Source organism: Schistocerca nitens, chromosome 7 (genome assembly GCF_023898315.1).
Source record: "Schistocerca nitens isolate TAMUIC-IGC-003100 chromosome 7, iqSchNite1.1, whole genome shotgun sequence".
NCBI lineage: Eukaryota > Metazoa > Arthropoda > Insecta > Orthoptera > Acrididae > Schistocerca > Schistocerca nitens.
The window spans coordinates 92011094-92030028 of record NC_064620.1 but is presented as its reverse complement, the minus strand read 5'-3'; positions in this window follow the sequence as shown (position 1 = coordinate 92030028).

Below are 18935 nucleotides of genomic sequence, written 5' to 3'. Positions count from 1 at the left end.
TACAGTTTTCGTCCTGTATAGCTCCCTCTGGTACCACGAAAGTTATTGCCTGATGCCTAAACAGATATCCTCTCCCTTCTCCTTGTCAGCGTTTCCCACATATTCCTTTCCTCGCAGTACCTCTTCATTCCCTGCCTTATCAGTTCAACGTTTTCAGCATTCGTCTGCAGCACCATATCTCAGATGCTTCGATTCTCTTCTATTCCGGTTTTCCCACAGTCCATATTTCACTACCATACCACGCTGTGCTCCAGACGTACATTCTCTGAAATTTCTTCCTCAAATTAACGCCTATGTTTGGTACTAGTATGCTTCTCTTGGGCAGGAATGCCCTTTTTGCCGTTGTTAGTCAGCTTTTGATGTCCTCCTTCCCTGTCATTGGTCATTTTGCTACCTATGTAGCAGAATTCTGTAACTAAATCTAGTTCGTGACCGTCAATCCCGATATTAAGTTTCTTGCTGTTCTCATTTCTGCTGCTTATCATTACTTTCGCTTTCTTCGATTTACCCTTGGATACAAAGTAAAATATAATTCTCGTTTTGTGTGCGTTCTCTTACGATTTGCTCATGAGAAAAATCGTCCTCATAAATTTTAATATGTACTTATTGGAATCACTGGAATACGACAAGGGTAAAGAAAAAAATTATTAAAATGGCTCTGAGCACTATGGGACTTAACTTCTGAGGTCATCAGTCCCCTAGAAATTAGAACTACTGAAACCTAACTAACCTAAGGACATCACACACATCCATGCCCATGGCAGAATTCGAACCTGCGCCCGTAGCGGTTCCGCGGTTCCAGACTGTAGACGTGGTTCCAGACGGTGTGGCCGAGCGGTTCTAGGCGCTTCACTCTGGAACCGCGCGACCGCTACCGTCGCAGGTTCGAATTCTGCCTCGGCCATGGCTGTGTGTGATCTCCTTAGGTTAGTTAGGTTTAAGTAGTTCTATGTTCTAGAGGACCGATGACCTCAGATGTTAAGTTCCATGGTGCTCAGAGCCATCTTTTTTAAAAAAAATTCCGCACTAAATTCCGTTGTTCGGTAACAGCCTATCTCATGTATCAGCTGCATATGCGAGGAGCGTGCAATAAGTAATGCAACACATTTTTTTCTTAGCAAATTTCGATTGAAAAAATTCGGAATTTTTTGTGGAACATCGTGGAATATTCCCACTTCAGACCCTATACTTTTATGGAGTGCTAGTACTATATGTTGCCTTCAAAACAGCATAAGAAATAACAGAGAGCTGTAATTGAGTTTCTTTGGCCGGAAAACCAGTGAGTCGCAGACATCCATAGGCGCTTGCAGATTGCCTACGGAGGTCTGACAGCGAACAAAAGCACGGTCAGTCATCGGGCGAGGCGTCCGTCGTCATCACAACCAGGTCGCGCAAACCTTGCCGATCTCCCGCGTGCAGCTGTGAAACTGAAGAAACGATTTCAGGATGCCCGTCGCCACAAAAATGCAAACGAACTTCTCCTTCTCCATGACAATACATGGCCCCACACAAGCCTGCGCGCCCGAGAGGAGCTCTCGAAACGTCATTGAACTATTCTTCTTCATCCACCTTGTCGCCCAGATCTCATACCTTCCGACATCCACCTGATTGGCTCAATGAAGGAAGCACTCCACGGGAAGCAGTACGTGGATGGTGGGGAGGTTTTCGATGCAGCAAGACGTGGGTTCCGACGTCGACCAGAAGAATGGTTCCATGAGTGAGGCATAGAGGCCCACACGGTAAGGTGGCGAAAGGCAGTCACTGAATGGACATTATGTTGAAATAGGAGTTTGTAGCCAAAAAAGTGGGAACAATATGGTGTATTGGAATCCTGAATAAAACCAAGCTGTTTTCATAAATAAAATCTTGTATTACTTACCGAACACAATCCATATAAGTGAATCGCTATGAATTCTTACTATCGTGAGATATTATTCTATGTACAATAGCGACGAAATATTTTCTTGAAGTGTTTATTTGCCTGTTTGTAATATTGTTGTCTCACTGCATACTAATATTCTTTCATTTACGTTTCTTGCATCCACTGATTGTAAATTTGTTACTTAAATCTTCTATTTACGATACAGACAATTTTACCGAAAGAAAAGAGGTCAGAAATGGTTCATATCCTTTTCTGTTAATGGTTAAGTTCGATAATGCGAGTTTGTGAAAAGCAACAAAACGTTGTCGCTGATATCGATTATTCACAGATGCTTTATGTCTCTGCATTATTCGCGTATTAATCTGTCTTGAAGCTATGACCTAATAAATATATTAAGATCACTCTGTATAAAGTAATTCCAAACACTCTTTATGTTTTCCCTTCCTGTAATGGTCTTCACATTTCCAACAATGAGTAAGTTTCGATTCTCGCTCCAGAGAGGCTATTCTTAACATTCACGTAATTCTTCTGGAACCTAGTTCTTGAATCAAATAACTTTAAAACTCCTGTTTGAAACCAGCATCTTTTCTGCGGTTAATATCTTTTAAATAAGCTGCTGTCAAGCTTGTTCGCTTTTGATAAAGTTTACATAAAATGAATAAAATTTTCTTAATCAAAAGAAAAATGCCGCTGTCGGAGGACAAGAAAGGTGAACATTCTCATCTTCAAAAAAAGCTGACAGGAAAGTGGGCACCCAGTTGCCTCACTTCTCATTCCGGCTTCCTCACGAAACATTTTGGTGTGCGAACATATTCGCTCTCTTTTAACACAGAACACTCTAAATCTACTCTCTCTTTGCAGCTAAGCCTTCACACTTAGTATCTGCCTCTGGCTTTGTCTCCCACGGTCTCCTTTTTCTCCCACTGATCTACAGTATGTCCCAATGTCATTGTCTTCTCTCTGACTTCAACTGTATCCTTCTGACGTGCCACTTTCTCCACCAAACCTCGGCAGTTCAAAAATTTCGGTCGAAAATATGCCTTCCTCTATAACTACGCTCTGAAGTTCGCTGGTCTGGGAAGATGCAGGACCAGGACCCCGCACGCCCCCCCCCCCCATCCTCCCCGCGACCACAAGCCTATGTGATGTCCCCACTCATCTGTACTTTGCATTTCGACAGTCTCCTCTCCGTTTGGCTCCTACTGCTTCTATCTCCATCCATATCTCTTCTCTTTTACAAAAATTATCTCACAGACCATTAGTATCTCCTCTCTCTTTGACTTCCACTGCGATTGTCTCCATCCATCTCTCTTTCCTTCTCAATGCCACATTTTCTCTCCCTCCGTCACAGAAGAAATACATCAGTTGATCGATGAAAGTAAGAAGTGCAAAAATGTTCAGAGAAATTCAGAAATACAGAAATACAAGTCACTCAGAAATGAAATAAGCAGGAAGTGTAGGGAACCTAAGGTGAAAGGTCGTAGAATTGTATACCTGCCTCGAAAGGGGGATGTATACTTTTCTCCAGCAAACTAACAGCGCGCTTCCTGCAAATAAGCCACTTACCAAATGGGTGACTACTTCGGAACACCTGAAGGCAGTACGACGTGCGAAAGGCCTTGGAACGAATCCTGTACTGCAAGTCTTGAGAGTCAACTGGAACACTGAAGATGATTCTATCTCCAACGACTCCTGGAAGATAGCGGAAGACCTGAGCGACAAATTGGCAGTTAAGAGGAACGACCTTCGAGCAGCCAGTCTGTTTTATTGCCTTCTTGGTCTGTTCACAGCCGTTGATAATGTTGCTAAACAAATTTCCCAAGACTTGAGGCTGAGGGGTCTTGCATTGGAAGAAGATATGCTGACTGATCTGGAACGAAGCTGGCACATTTAGGTTTCGGAACTTGATCACTTGTCATCGTTGCACATTCCCGGATAGACAGGTATGACAGGTGGAAGTGACTCTGCAAAGATACATGTAGTTTGCGATGCATCTGAAAGAGCTTATGGTGCTGACCACTACTGAACTGGTTGTACAGCACATATTGTTTGTGGGAAGAACAGACTAGCACCAATAAAGATGCTAACCTTATCTTAGTTGGAACTTTCCCAGCAGATATTCATCGTGGTGCGACTCAACTAATCACTTTTCGAATGGATTCATTCAGACAAATCTAAAACTATTACTGTCGCTTGACAGAAATACTGACCTGCACCTGGTCCAATTAATGAAGGGACTGTCCTGCAAGTCAAAATCCGACTGATCACATCACGCAGGGACCAGCAGAAGATTTAGTACAGCTGCACATTTGGTGGTGTGGTCCACCGTGTCGGAGAGTTGTGTGAGTCATAATTTTGAATATACTTATTAATCAGTTTCAACAATTCCGATCACATATGTAAGCGTAGTCAAGGCTTTCAGAAGATTAAATGAAACAACAAGTTTACTGTTGTACCGTCACGGTGACTGGTAACAGTAAACTTGTTGTTTCATTCAATGTCAGAAACAGTCACGGTAAAGCCTAACCTAAAAATGTTCGCATTTAAAGCTTTCAGAGGACATGTCCGAAAGAACAGATACCGTCTCCATATACACTCCTGGAAATTGAAATAAGAACACCGTGAATTCATTGTCCCAGGAAGGGGAAACTTTATTGACACATTCCTGGGGTCAGATACATCACATGATCACACTGACAGAACCACAGGCACATAGACACAGGCAACAGAGCATGCACAATGTCGGCACTAGTACAGTGTATATCCACCTTTCGCAGCAATGCAGGCTGCTATTCTCCCATGGAGACGATCGTAGAGATGCTGGATGTAGTCCTGTGGAACGGCTTGCCATGCCATTTCCACCTGGCGCCTCAGTTGGACCAGCGTTCGTGCTGGACGTGCAGACCGCGTGAGACGACGCTTCATCCAGTCCCAAACATGCTCAATGGGGGACAGATCCGGAGATCTTGCTGGCCAGGGTAGTTGACTTACACCTTCTAGAGCACGTTGGGTGGCACGGGATACATGCGGACGTGCATTGTCCTGTTGGAACAGCAAGTTCCCTTGCCGGTCTAGGAATGGTAGAACGATGGGTTCGATGACGGTTTGGATGCACCGTGCACTATTCAGTGTCCCCTCGACGATCACCAGTGGTGTACGGCCAGTGTAGGAGATCGCTCCCCACACCATGATGCCGGGTGTTGGCCCTGTGTGCCTCGGTCGTATGCAGTCCTGATTGTGGCGCTCACCTGCACGGCGCCAAACACGAATACGACCATCATTGGCACCAAGGCAGAAGCGACTCTCATCGCTGAAGACGACACGTCTCCATTCACGCCTGTCGCGACACCACTGGAGGCAGGATGCACGATGTTGGGGCGTGAGCGGAAGACGGCCTAACGGTGTGCGGTACCGTAGCCCAGCTTCATGGAGACGGTTGCGTATGGTCCTCGCCGATACCCCAGGAGCAACAGTGTCCCTAATTTGCTGGGAAGTGGCGGTGCGGTCCCCTACGGCACTGTGTAGGATCCTACGGTCTTGGCGTGCATCCGTGCGTCGCTGCGGTCCGGTCCCAGGTCGACGGGCACGTGCACCTTCCGCCGACCACTGGCGACAACATCGATGTACTGTGGAGACCTCACGCCCCACGTGTTGAGCAATTCGGCGGTACGTCCGCCCGGCCTCCCGCATGCCCACTATACGCCCTCGCTCAAAGTCCGTCAACTGCACATACGGTTCACGTCCGCGCTGTCGCGGCATGCTACCAGTGTTAAAGACTGCGATGGAGCTCCGTATGCCACGGCAAACTGGCTGACACTGACGGCGGCGGTGCACAAATGCTGCGCAGCAAGCGCCATTCGACGGCCAACACCGCGGTTCCTGGTGTGTCCGCTGTGCCGTGCGTGTGATCATTGCTTGTACAGCCCTCTCGCAGTGTCCGGAGCAAGTATGGTGGGTCTGACACACCGGTGTCAATGTGTTCTTTTTTCCATTTCCAGGAGTGTATATATAGTTAAGACTCACCGGTCATTTGACCATCTTCTTCTGTGCAGATGCACAATCAGTGCATGAACTCTTACGGGAACTGGCAGCAAGCCGCGAGTAGCGAGTATAATGAGCAGGGGCACTATGAATTTGGTGCTATGTAAGAAAGCTGAAGATTAGATGGGTAGATCACGTAACTTGTAAGGTGGTACTGGATAGAACTAGGAAGAAGAGGAATTTGTGGCACACCTTGATTAGAAGAAGGAATCGATTCGTAGGCCAGGCTGGAGGGTAAAAATCGTAGAGGGAGATCAAGAGATGGTTACACTAAGCAGAATCAGAAGGATGTAGGTTGCAGTAGTTAGTCGGAAACAAAGAAGTTTGCACAAGGTAGAGCAGCATGGAGAGCTGTATCAAACCAGTCTCTGGACTGAAGACCACAACAACAACAACCAGTTAAAAATAATGGGTAATACACTCCTAATTTCTCGTCCGGTGTAACTTATTAAATGATGGAGAAATTGATCAAGAACTTCTATATATTGAGTCAATATTTGTACTTCCTTCTTTGCTGTTGGAGTATCTCCGTCATCGAAACGAGGACAGCACATGAGTAATCTGAATCTTCGGAGGGACAAAAAAACCTTCATCCATTTCAGTCAGATGAAAAGGTCTTCTAAATTCAGTCTACAGGTCTTGAAGGTTCCTGTTAATTGCAGGATCGCGCTGTTATCATTTCAAGCTCCGTTATAGGATTTAGAATGTTTTGTTGCGTATACCTCTCTGTCTGACTCTCTGTGCGCTTGTTTGTAAACAATACAATTTGTTCAATAGTATCAGTAAATATAAAGAGATTGATATACTCTAATGGAGTAGCACATTGCTTGGTATCACCAGTGACGCCTAGAAGCTATGTTAACAATATTCTGACACATTGTTCTAACATTAGCTCAGTCCTTCCTACATTTAGTCGTTTACATCTTCTTCTGCTAAGATGATCAGTCATGATCTATGACAATAACACCATCCTCTTCATCAGCGTCATGGGAATCAATTGGCTCCTCATCAATGCTGGCACATTGTCCCCTTCTTGCCCGTAACAATTCATTTAGAACAATGTTTACTATTAATTATACTATCAGGTATCATATGCTAAATTCGTGCAGAAATGCAACGAAATACCTACCTTGGCTTTCCTTCTCATGGGACGAGAGCAGTGTATCAGCGTTTCACCAACCCCAGCATAGTCAAACATGTTTCAACAGCATCTCAAGTAGTTCTCTTCTCAACTACAGTTCCGAGAACACACTTGTGCCATTATGCTGCCATCTCCTGGCAACTACCTAGAACCACAAACAGTGCGACATTCCCCGTGGCAACTGACTATATATTCGTCATAAGGGGTGTACCACAACCCTACTCACTACTGCCAGGTTTAAATGGTAAATGGAGCGGAGACTGTGCCAGGCGAATGCAAGATGCCGAAGGACGAAGGAATACTAGTACCAGCTGAGCTGAAAGGAATTATAGTCCCTCTGGACAGGCGTTTTATGACTGACTGTGGCCCATTCTTGCATGTGTGCAGAAAATTCTGGCCTGCTGTCCTGGACGCACATGCACACTTCCTGCTCACAGACACCTCACGCTGTCTGAGCAAGAGTGGGGATCGGAAGGGGGCGGGGGGGGGGGGGGGGAGGGGACGAACCACATTTAGATGTCAATGTAGTCCCATTGCATACAAGCTGGTTTCTAGTTTCTGAACCACATAAAACACAAACAAAACTCCAATATTATTTAATTATTCATGGCCGGCTAAAGACTTATTACAACTTTTGTCTGCTACAAACTGTGGGCATACAGACACACACAGAAAATATCACACAGACTCATTTAGTTTCATAACTGAAAAAAGCGTTTCAGACACATTTATTGATGAAAATTGTATCGCGTTGACAAACTCATTACGGAGACGTTGAAACTGTTACGGAGGAAAACAACGTAGGATTTAATTTAAAAGAATTTACCTATCAAATAGGAGCTGTACTACAGATGGATCAATACCATCTGAAAATGTACAGGAGCGCTTTCAACTGAAACGGCAAACGGTCTCGGAAAAGGTCCCTAAAGCAGATACAAGACTGTCAGTGTCCTCAAAACGTTTAAAAAAGCACTCTTGCAATTATTTCAAAGCCACAATGAATCCATCAGAACTCGTGTTTTATAAAACGCCTGCGAGTTTAAAGAAATGGTCGGTGTTTTTTTTTTTTTTTTTAAGAATTTGTCCCTTTCACAATGGGATTTTCTTTTTAAATGCATCCCCCTCGGATCATAACTTGTTCCTCCAGTCAAGTCCATTTAAAGTGTGAGGTCTGCAATCCATTTCGTATGTTCTAATTTTCGTTCCTGCATTCCTTTTTCTTCATAAATTGAACAATAGCGGGTTTTAATAGAAAAATCGCTGCAGATTTGGTCATTGAACTAACTAAGGTACTTTTCAGCAATAAGTAAAGTCTCCGCACTCTTGATTCAATTGCATCGAAAAAGTTGCAACTGACATTGTAATAATGCAAGTTACTTGAGGAAATTTACTACTCATACCACCAATCTCATCACATGCTCCTTGCCTGAAAATTTAGTAGAAAGTGATTCTTGATGTACAGAATAAGGAATCCTGTTCATATCGGCTATCGGTTGTGACTTTTTGTTCTTTCATTGTTAACTAAATCCTTAAATTCCTTCTGCGAGCTGTTGTTATGCGGTTCAATAGATAGCAAATTCGCTGTACCTGTCGATTACGCAGCTACATAGTAGACACTGAGGACTCTCGTCCTTCTGTCATTCCCATTTATTTTTGAAGACTTGTGATGATGGCTAGCTAGGCTACTTCTTTTAGTGCAAACAGCCACTGGACCTGTGAATTTCCTTTACACCATGAACGAGCAGCGGAAGATAAACAGCGCTGACACCACGATTCTGCAGAATTGAAGATTGTCGCGCCCAGTCGAAAAATGCCGCACCGTAGCGCCAAATAAAATGCCGTGCTGTAGCTAGTTCTTCCGACAACGAGAAAAAGCGAGAGATGTCGACCCTCGGAGCGCACACGTGCAGCACACTGTGCGTGCGTGCAGTCTGGCAAGCCATGAGCCTGTGCTGAACCGTGTGGCAACATTGTTAACTGCTATTGGCAGAACGCCGCTCTGCAGTGTGCTGCGCCAATACTGTTGCAGTGCCACACTATCGAACTACATCAATGGCGGGCCTGCATAACCCTTGGTGGTTGGAAGGGTCTGTTTGAGACTCGGCCTGCAACACTTTAAATAGGTATACTATTGGAATTGTCAAGGAAATTAATCATCTGCTTAAAACCATATCAGTCTTATTAAACCTCTGGAACATGATGTAAAAGGAACTCTGAAACTGTGGGACCTTCAGCCAGCATTTCAATTTAAACTGAGAAATTACAGACGAAAGTTGGAAGCTTAAGATGGTTTTACGTCCAGTGTGTGGAGCTTAACATGGGATTGCTAAGTCACTTGAGAAAATCTTTGTTTGGTATCTATACAGGGTGGTCCCTTGATCGTGACCGCCGGGTCAAATAGTTCATGAAAGAGGCGTCAAACGAAAAAACTACAAAAAACGAATTTTGTCTAGCTTGAAAGGGGAAACCAGATGGCGCTATGGTTGGCCCGCTAGATGGCGCAGCCATAGGTCAAACGGATATCAACTGCGTTTTTTAAAATAGGAACCCCCCATATTTCATTACATATTCGTGTAGTACGCAAAGAAATATGAATGATTTAGTTGGGCCACTTTTTTCGCTTTGTGATACATGGCGCTGTAATAGTCACAAACATATGGCTCACAATTTTAGACCAACAGTTGGTAACAGGTAGGTTTTTAAAATTAAAATGCAGAACGTAGGTACGTTTCAACATTTTATTTCGGTTGTTCCAAAGTGATACATATACCTTCGTGAACTTCTCATTTCTGAGAACGCACGCTGTTACAGCGTGAATACCTGTAAATACCACATTAATGCAATAAATACTCAAAATGATGTCCGTCAACCTCAGTGCATTTGGCAATACGTGTAACGACATTCCTCTCAACAGCGAGTAGTTCGCCTTCCGTAATTATCGCACATGCATTGACAATGCGCTGACGCTTGTTGTCAGGCGTTGTCGGTGGATCACGATAGCAAATATCCTTCAACTTTCGCCACAGAAGGAAATACGGGTACGTCAGATCCGGTGAACGTGCGGGCCATGGTATGGTGCACCGACGACCAAGCCACCTGTCATGAAATATGCTATTCAATACCGCTTCAACCGCACGCGATCTATGTGCCGGACATCCATCATGTTGGAAGTACATCGACATTCTGTCATGCAGTGAAACATCTTGTAGTAACATCGGTAGAACATTACGTAGGAAATCAGCATACACTGCACCATTTAGATTGCCATCGACAAAATTGGGGGCCAATTATCCTTCCTCCCATAATGCCACACCATACATTAACCTGCCAAGGTCGCTGATGTTCCACTTGTCGCAGCCATCGTGGATTTTTCGTTGCCCAATAGTGCATATTATGCCGGTTTACGTTACCGCTGTTGGTGAGTGACGTTTCGTCGCTAAATAGAACGCGTGAAAAAAATCCGTCATCGTCCCGTAATTTCTTTTGTGCCAAGTGGCAGAGCCGTACACGACGTTCAAAGTCGTCGCCATGCAGTTCCTGGTGCATAGAAATATGATACGGGTGCAATCGATGTTGATGTAGCACTATCAACACCGACGTTTTTGAGACTCCAGATTCTCGCGCAGTTTGTCTGCTACTGATGTGTGGATCACCCGCGACAGCAGCTAAAACACCTACTTGGGCATCATCATTTGTTGCAGGTCGCGGTTGACGTATGTGGCTGAACACTTCCTGTTTCCTTAAATAACGTAACTATCCGGCGAACGGTCCGGACACTTGGATGATGTCGTCCAGGATACCGAGCAGCATACATAGCACACGCCCGTTGGGCATTTTGATCACAATAGCCATACATCAACACGATATCAACCTTTTCCGCAATTGGTAAACGATCCATTTTAACATGGGTAATGTATCATGAAGCAAACACCGTCAGCACTGCCGGGATGTTACGTGATACCACGTATTTATACGTTTGTGAATATTACAGCTCTATCTACCACAAAGCGGAAAACCTGGTCCAACTAAAACATTGATATTTCTTTACGTACTACACGAGTAAGTAATAAAAAATGGGGGTTCCTATTTAAAAAAGCGCAGTTGATATCCGTTTGACCTATGGCAGCGCCATCTAGCGGGTCAACCATAGCGCCATATGGTTTCCCCCTTCAAGCTAGAAGAGTTTCGTTCTTTGTAGTTTTTTCGTTTGATGCTTATTTCGTGAGAAATTTGGCCCGGTCATTATCAATGGACCACCCTGTATATTATGGCATGTATGCCCCATATTGGCACATATTTTATAAGGTTTCACCGTACAGTATAGAAAGGCTACTATACCTCAGTAACCAATTATAATCGGTAACAACCCGCATCCAATAAAACGACAGATGGTTATGGAGCATGACAACCGAGGTGCGAGAAGGAGCCGTATCGTAATGGAGCATACAGGGAATGCAGTGGCTCCCCAGTGCGTGTCTTAGAGGCAAACATGTAAGTTTATCAGTAATAACTGTTTGAATGTTTCCTTGTAACTCTAACTAGACCGTCGACATTATACACAATGACAGTTTCATAACCATGATTTCAGTAACTCTGAAGTCAAACAGCCCTTTTCATTACATTTTTATTTAATATTGCCAGTCTTAGTCCGATTAAACCGGCAAATGAGAAACGTGCCCTATGGTGAAGGCGCAAAACACCACCAGTGATCTAGTGAGATAAAAGTGAGTCGGAGGACTTTTGTAGTTGAATTTGTATGAGTACGACATCGAATAATATTGTGAATTTGCAATGATGCTCCATAAATGGTGATTAGACTCCACGAACTTGTGTTGTAGCATTACCGTTAGGGTGGCCTTAAAGACTGTTTTTTCCTTCTTTTTTAATAAAAAACCGGTTCCTTATTTCGACACTTTCACTAAAGTAGCGTTGAGATTTTCTCTCTTATGCCGTACCATCATTCACAGCCGACCGTACGTACGGCTGGAGCTACGACAGGCGGAGAAGAAACTCACTGGCATATCGAGACAGTTGTACAAGACACGAGGTAAGTAAACCTGTTAAAGGTGGATCGGGGAACTTGCAGGACCTCTGGATCTTCTCATTACGAATTGCGCTGTTAGCACGTCCGATGCAGTAATGTGTTAGGACTGTAGCTCATCTTACCCTAATTAATTAATTATTTAGGTAATGGTGTAAGATAAAAGAGGATCTGCTACAGTATAAGTGTCTTAAACATAGGGAAATCTACAATAGTGTACTTGCTTTCACTCTGTATTGCCACAGTATCATATCCATTACCTGAGCCAAGTGTAAGGGCATCTCATATGAAGCATTGTATGTGAAATTTAAGGACGTTCTTTGACAGGAAGCAAAGATTTCGGTATAGAAACTGTCGCTTTCTTATTCCCAATCAATAGATTTGTTAACGGAATCATTTCTAGGGGCAGAGTTAATCCACATAAAGAGCTAAACACATCAATTTTAACGTAAAAAGCTATAAACCATTCATAAGCATATAAGCATTAAATAAGAAGCACTCGAGATCCAGTGCCACTTAATAGAATCCAAAAGGATTTATTAATGGCCATTTTATTCCAGTCCATTGATGAAGTTCAAAGTAGATATAATTGGTACATGCTTTGTTCGTAATACTACAAAATGAGTGTACCGTGAAATTAGATCTCTCCCCATTTTAATTACAGTAGTACGACCAAAATAGGTAATTTCACGGAGGTTGTCTAATTATCTTAGCGATTATTTAGTGTACGTCAGCATTTATTTCCTGACGTGTTAGAGGATTATTTATTACATTAATTTATAAATTAAAATAAGTATTTATTTTATGTTTTCTCCAATATGTGGAATGAATATTACTACAGCCATCTCCTTCAATTAAATCTAATCTAAATCAGCCATCCCTGAAAAGTGAGAGATACTTCTAAAGTGCACTGTGTCTGTAACAGCAGCTGGGAAGACTGACTTCCAGTAAGCTTCAGGAAAAACAACGGGAAGAATGCAGTTTATTAATGACCCGAAAACACGAGATATTTCTCAAACTTAATGGGTAAAAGTCTGCTGATAATGGGGATAAAAACCGTTGTTAATGATCCACTGAGCCATTAAACAAGAAAATGTCGAGATCTTTTTCAGGCAAAATGTATTCAGAGATGCGGGGAAATGAGACATTAACAGAAGGGCCTGCGAAGTACAAAGAGCATAAAAATGTCCCATCACGTATATTTACTTTCTTAAGAAAGGTTAAGCCCTCAAGGGAATGCAGCCGCATTATGCTACCCATTACGTTATGAGCATTGTACTGGGGAAAACATTTTACTTTCGCTTCTCTTTATTTCTTGTAATGTGGTCTCTGTGCTTGTTTCTGTCTCTCTCTCTAACTCTTCACCTCCTTCAACTCTTTTGCGTAGCGCGTAATTTTAAAAAGAAGAAAAATCATACTAAGAGAGATAACGCAACTGCATGTGCACCAATTGTTGAAATGTAAATGTGGTTCGCATGATAGTCGAGCAAGAGTTCCAGTTCTTCGTAGTCTGCTTGATCAATGCAGAAAATGATGAAGACACTTATGATGTCCAATGTAAAGTGATGTGACATTCACGCTACCAACTACATAGTAATATTCCGCCTGTAATCATTTCACCGTGTACAGTTGAAGGGGATGTTTCCTGTCAACTTGGATGCTCTTAGTATAGAATCGCAGCTTCATAACTTGTGACTGCAGAAGGACCCTCCGCTACGCATTGTATCTTGACTTGCGGAATGTTGACGTAGATGTAGATGTCAATGTAAAAATCAGAAACAAAAAGTCAGTAAGATGAAAGAATGTGTCCATGTGCAATGGAAATCGTGATTTTTAGCTCATGTTAATATAGTGATTTAACAGTACCTCTTTGCATATAAATACTTGGGGAATGTATTGCACTGAGTTTCACGAAATGACGTGCCCAAACGTGAAAGCAGTAGATGTTGTTGACATCATATCCCAGGTGTACTACTGTTGATGAAAATACGAAGAGATTAATGTCACATTGCACTGATGAAATGTAGAGCTGCTAGATTGATAGAAGTTCCTGGCTGATCTTACGCAAACTAAAACAAACCAAATTCTTTTCATTACATTTGATCCAAGGTGAAAAATACAGTAAAATAAGTTCATCCTTCTAAATACTGATAAATTCCGTATACCCTCTAATGCTGACGATGAAAGGTAGAGTCTGAAAACAAATAACTAATGCGTTATCGTAGGTTACACCATATAAGCTATAGAGAAACACGGAAAAATAAGTTAAAAGGTTGCTTTACTTCACAACTGTCGATACGGACTGTCTTGTGACAATTCGTCTGCAAACCTAAATATCACGCGATCGAATCCTAATTGGACCATGGAATATTTCAGTCTGCCTTTAATGCAGCCTTCACCACTCCATGATGTGAACATTCACCAGAAACGGCACGTAGTTTGGATTCTACGTTAAGCTATCGGCCCACTTCTGCAGGCAGGATTATTTGAGTAAGTTAGAGACACATAAGTCTCCGAAGTGGCAACCAATTAAAATGATTCCACTGGACCTTTGAGTCACACGAAATTAGTATGTTTAAATATTTGTCCTGTAATCACTGCTTTTCGCCAATTACGAAAGAGTTCACTGCAGTTTACTGACTGCACAGTTGGCAGATGGTGTCGTGTGAGTGAGACGTTACAGCTTGGGCAACTACACGGTCCAGTAACATTAAAGTAACCACAGCCTCTGTTCGAAGTCAGCGTGCAATGACCACTTACAGACGGTAGGTAGCACCCATAGCAGTGGAGACTATATACGAGGAAGGGGGTACCCAAAAGAAAGCAAATTATTTTTAAAAGCTATATATTTTCATATTGTTTACAAAACAGCCTTGTCCCATCCAAAACACTCTCCATTACAACTAATGCATTTGTCCCGCTGGTGCCTCCACTGTTCGTCTTTAGCAATGACTGACAGCTCCTCCCTCGTTTTTTTTCTTGACTTCTTCAATGCTGTCAAATCGGTGGCCTTTCGTGCCCCTTTTCATACGTGGAAATAAGAAAAAGTATCACAGAGCCAGGTCAGACAATTAAGGTTCGTGGGGCAGTGGAATCATGACCTTTTTAGCCAAAACTCTCTAACAGAGGTGGTTGTGTACGCAAGTGCGTTGTCGTGGTGGAAGCATCTTCCGTTAAAATTTGCCGAAACGAGATCCAAGATAACCCACTAATCTCTGACAGCTGATCAGTTGTCTGTGGATGGTCTGTGAGAACAAGTTCTCGAATTTTTTCAATATTTTCGTCGATTCAGGTAGCTACTGGACGTCCAGAACGAGGTTTGTAATCAGTCGAATTGTCGCCATTTTTAAATCCAGCAGACCACTCATAGACGTGAGTTTTTCCCATAGTGTCATCTTCGTAAGCTGTTTCCAACTTTAAAACAGTTTTAGCACCATTTTTACCGAGTAGGAAAGAAAATTTCAAAGCCTGCACACTGTTCACTTAGACACTTAAACTTGCCATCATGAAATGCGAAACAAGAACGAAACAATGCTAGCAAAAATAATAACTGCAGGTGAACAGAAGAAAACCAGGTCCACAACAGAGGCACTCATGCTGACTGCTATTCATTGATGACGAAGACTGGGAGTTGCACACCAGTACCACAATTGGATGTCCACTAGAGTGGCGACAGGTGGCCTTTTCAGATGAATCACGTTTTATGCTCCATCGGAATGGTGGCAGTTAGTCAGTTAGTTAGTTGGTTGCGTGTTCCATTGATCAATCTCACGGTACGGTAACCGTTATGATGTGGAACGTGTCCGAGCGGTTCTAGGTGCTTCAGTCTGGAACCGCACGACCGCTACGGTCGCAGGTTCAAATCCTGCCTCAGGCATGGATGTGTGTGATGTCCTTAGGTTAGTTAGGTTTAAGTAGTTCTAAGTGCTAGGTGACTGACGACCTCAGATGTTAAGTCCCATAGTGCTCAGAAGCATTTGAATTTCATTTGAACAGAGTTAAAGATTAATATTTCTATTATTTACCCCATTCCCTTAAATGGCACAAAATGCATATACTATATTAACAGATTTATTTATTTCTATGCAAGAATTCATCTATGGTATAGAAGGAGTTGTCAAGGAGATATGATTTCAATTTATTTTTGAAGCTATTACTGCTGTCTGTCAGGCATTATTTCATCTGGTAATTTGTCGAAAATTTTTGTAGCAGCATATTTTACCCCTTTCTGTGCCAAAGACAGGTCGAGTAAAGGATAGTGTAAGTCTTCTTTTTTCTGGTATTATAATCATGAATTTCACTGTTGTTTTTAAACTGGTCCATGTTGTTGACAATAAGTTTCGTTAGTGAGGAAATGTAGTGTGAGACTTTTGTAAGAATTCCCAATCTTTTAAAAAGATTCCTACAAAATGAGCGACTATGAACCCCACACATTATTCTAACCACCTACTTTTGGGCAGTGAATACTTTTTGTCTAAATGTTGAGTTACCCCAAAATATTATTCCGTATGACATCAGAGAATGAAAGTATGCAAAGTATGTTAGTTTACTGATTTCTATATCCTCAAAATTGGCAATTATTTTGATTGCAAAATTTGCTGAACCTAGTCGCTTTAGAAGATCCAAAATATGAATTTTCCAACTAAGATTCTCATCTTATGCTTGTACTGCGTCAAAAGTCTGAAAACAAAATCCTGCAACAATCGTCCCAAGTGTCCATGACAGAGGGCATTTCATGGGCGACCATGTCATTCTGGAAAGTCACAGTGGATCAACACAAGTATGCACCTATCCAAGGGGACTATGTCCACCCCTACATGCATTTTATTTTTCTCTGGCACAATGGAATCTACCAGCAGGACAATGCAACATGTCACACAGCTCGCAGTATACATACGCGATTCGAAGAGCACCAAGATGTGTTAACCGTGCTCCCCTGGCCACCAAACTTCACGGGTTTAAACACAATTAGTTAAAAAGAGAACCGACTCGTGGCGATAACATATTAGACCTTCTGGTGACAAACAGACCCGAACTATTTGAAAAAGTTAACGCAGAACAGGGAATCAGCGATCATAAAGCGGTTACGGCATCGATGATTTCAGCCGTAAATAGAAATATTAAAAAGGGTAGGAAGATTTTTCTGTTTAGAAAAAGTGACAAAAAGCAGACTTTAGAGTACCTGTTGGCTCAACACAAAATTTTTGTCTCAAGTACAGATAGTGTTGAGGATCAGTGGACAAAGTTCAAAACCATCGTACATTATGCGTTAGATGAGTATGTGCCAAGCAAGATCGTAAGAGATGGAAAAGAGCCACCGTGGTACAACAACCGAGTTAGAAAACTGCTACGGAAGCAAAGGGAACTTCACAGCAAACATGAACATAGCCAAAGCCTTGCAGACAAACAAAAATTACGCGAAGCGAAATGTAGTGTGAGGAGGGCTATGCGAGAGGCGTTCAATGTATTCGAAAGTAAAGTTCTATGTACTGACTTGGCAGAAAATCCTAAGAAACATTGGTCTTATGTCAAAGCGGTAGGTGGATCAAAACAAAATGTCCAGACACTCTGTGACCAAAATGGTACTGAAACAGAGGATGACAGACTAAAGGCCGAAATACTAAATGTCTTTTTCCAAAGTTGTTTCACAGAGGAAGACTGCACTGTAGTTCCTTCTCTAGATTGTCGCACAGATGACAAAATGGTAGATATCTAAATAGACGACAGAGGGATAGAGAAACAATTAAAATCGCTCAAAAGAGGAAAGGCCTCTGGACCTGATGGGATACCAGTTCGATTTTATACAGAGTACGAGAAGGAACTTGCCCCCCTTCTTGCAGCGGTGTACCGTAGGTCTGTAGAAAAGCGTAGCGTTCCAAAGGATTGGAAAAGGGCACAGGTCATCCCCGTTTTCAAGAAGGGACGTCGAACAGATGTGCAGAAATATAGACCTATATCTCTAACGTCGATCGGTTGTAGAATTTTGGAACACGTATTGTGTTCGAGTATAATGACTTCTCTGGAGACTAGAAATCTACTCTGTAGGAATCAGCATGGGTTTCGAAAAAGACGGTCATGTGAAACCCAGCTCGCGCTATTCGTCCACGAGATTCAGAGGGCCATAGACACGCGTTCCCAGGTAGATGCCGTGTTTCTTGACTTCCGCAAGGCGTCCGATACAGTTCCCCACAGTCGTTTAATGAACAAAGTAAGAGCAGATGGACTCTCAGACAAATTGTGTGATTGGATTGAGGAGTTCCTAGATAACAGAACGCAGCATGTCATTCTCAATGGAGAGAAGTCTTCCGAAGTAAAAGTGATTTCAGGTGTGCCGCAGGGGAGTGTCATAGGACCGTTGCTATTCACAATATACATAAATGACCTTGTGGATGACATCGGAAGGTCACTGAGGCTTTTTGCAGATGATGCTGTGGTGCATCGAGAGGTTGTAACAATGGAAAATTGTACTGAAATGCAGGAAGATCTGCAGCGAATTGATGCATGGTGCAGGGAATGGCAATTGAATCTCAATGTAGACAAGTGTAATGTGCTGAGAATACACGGAAAGATAGATCCTTTATCATTTAGCTACAAAATAGCAGGTCAGCAACTGGAAGCAGTTAATTCCATAAATTATCTGGGAGTACGCATTAGGAGTGATTAAAAATGGAATGATCATATAAATGTTGATCGTCGGTAAAGCAGATGCCAGACTGAGATTCATTGAATGAATCCTAAGGAAATGCAACCCGAAAACAAAGGAAGTAGGTTACAGTACGCTTGTTCGCCCACTGCTTGAATACTGCTCAGCAGTGTGGGATCCGTACCAG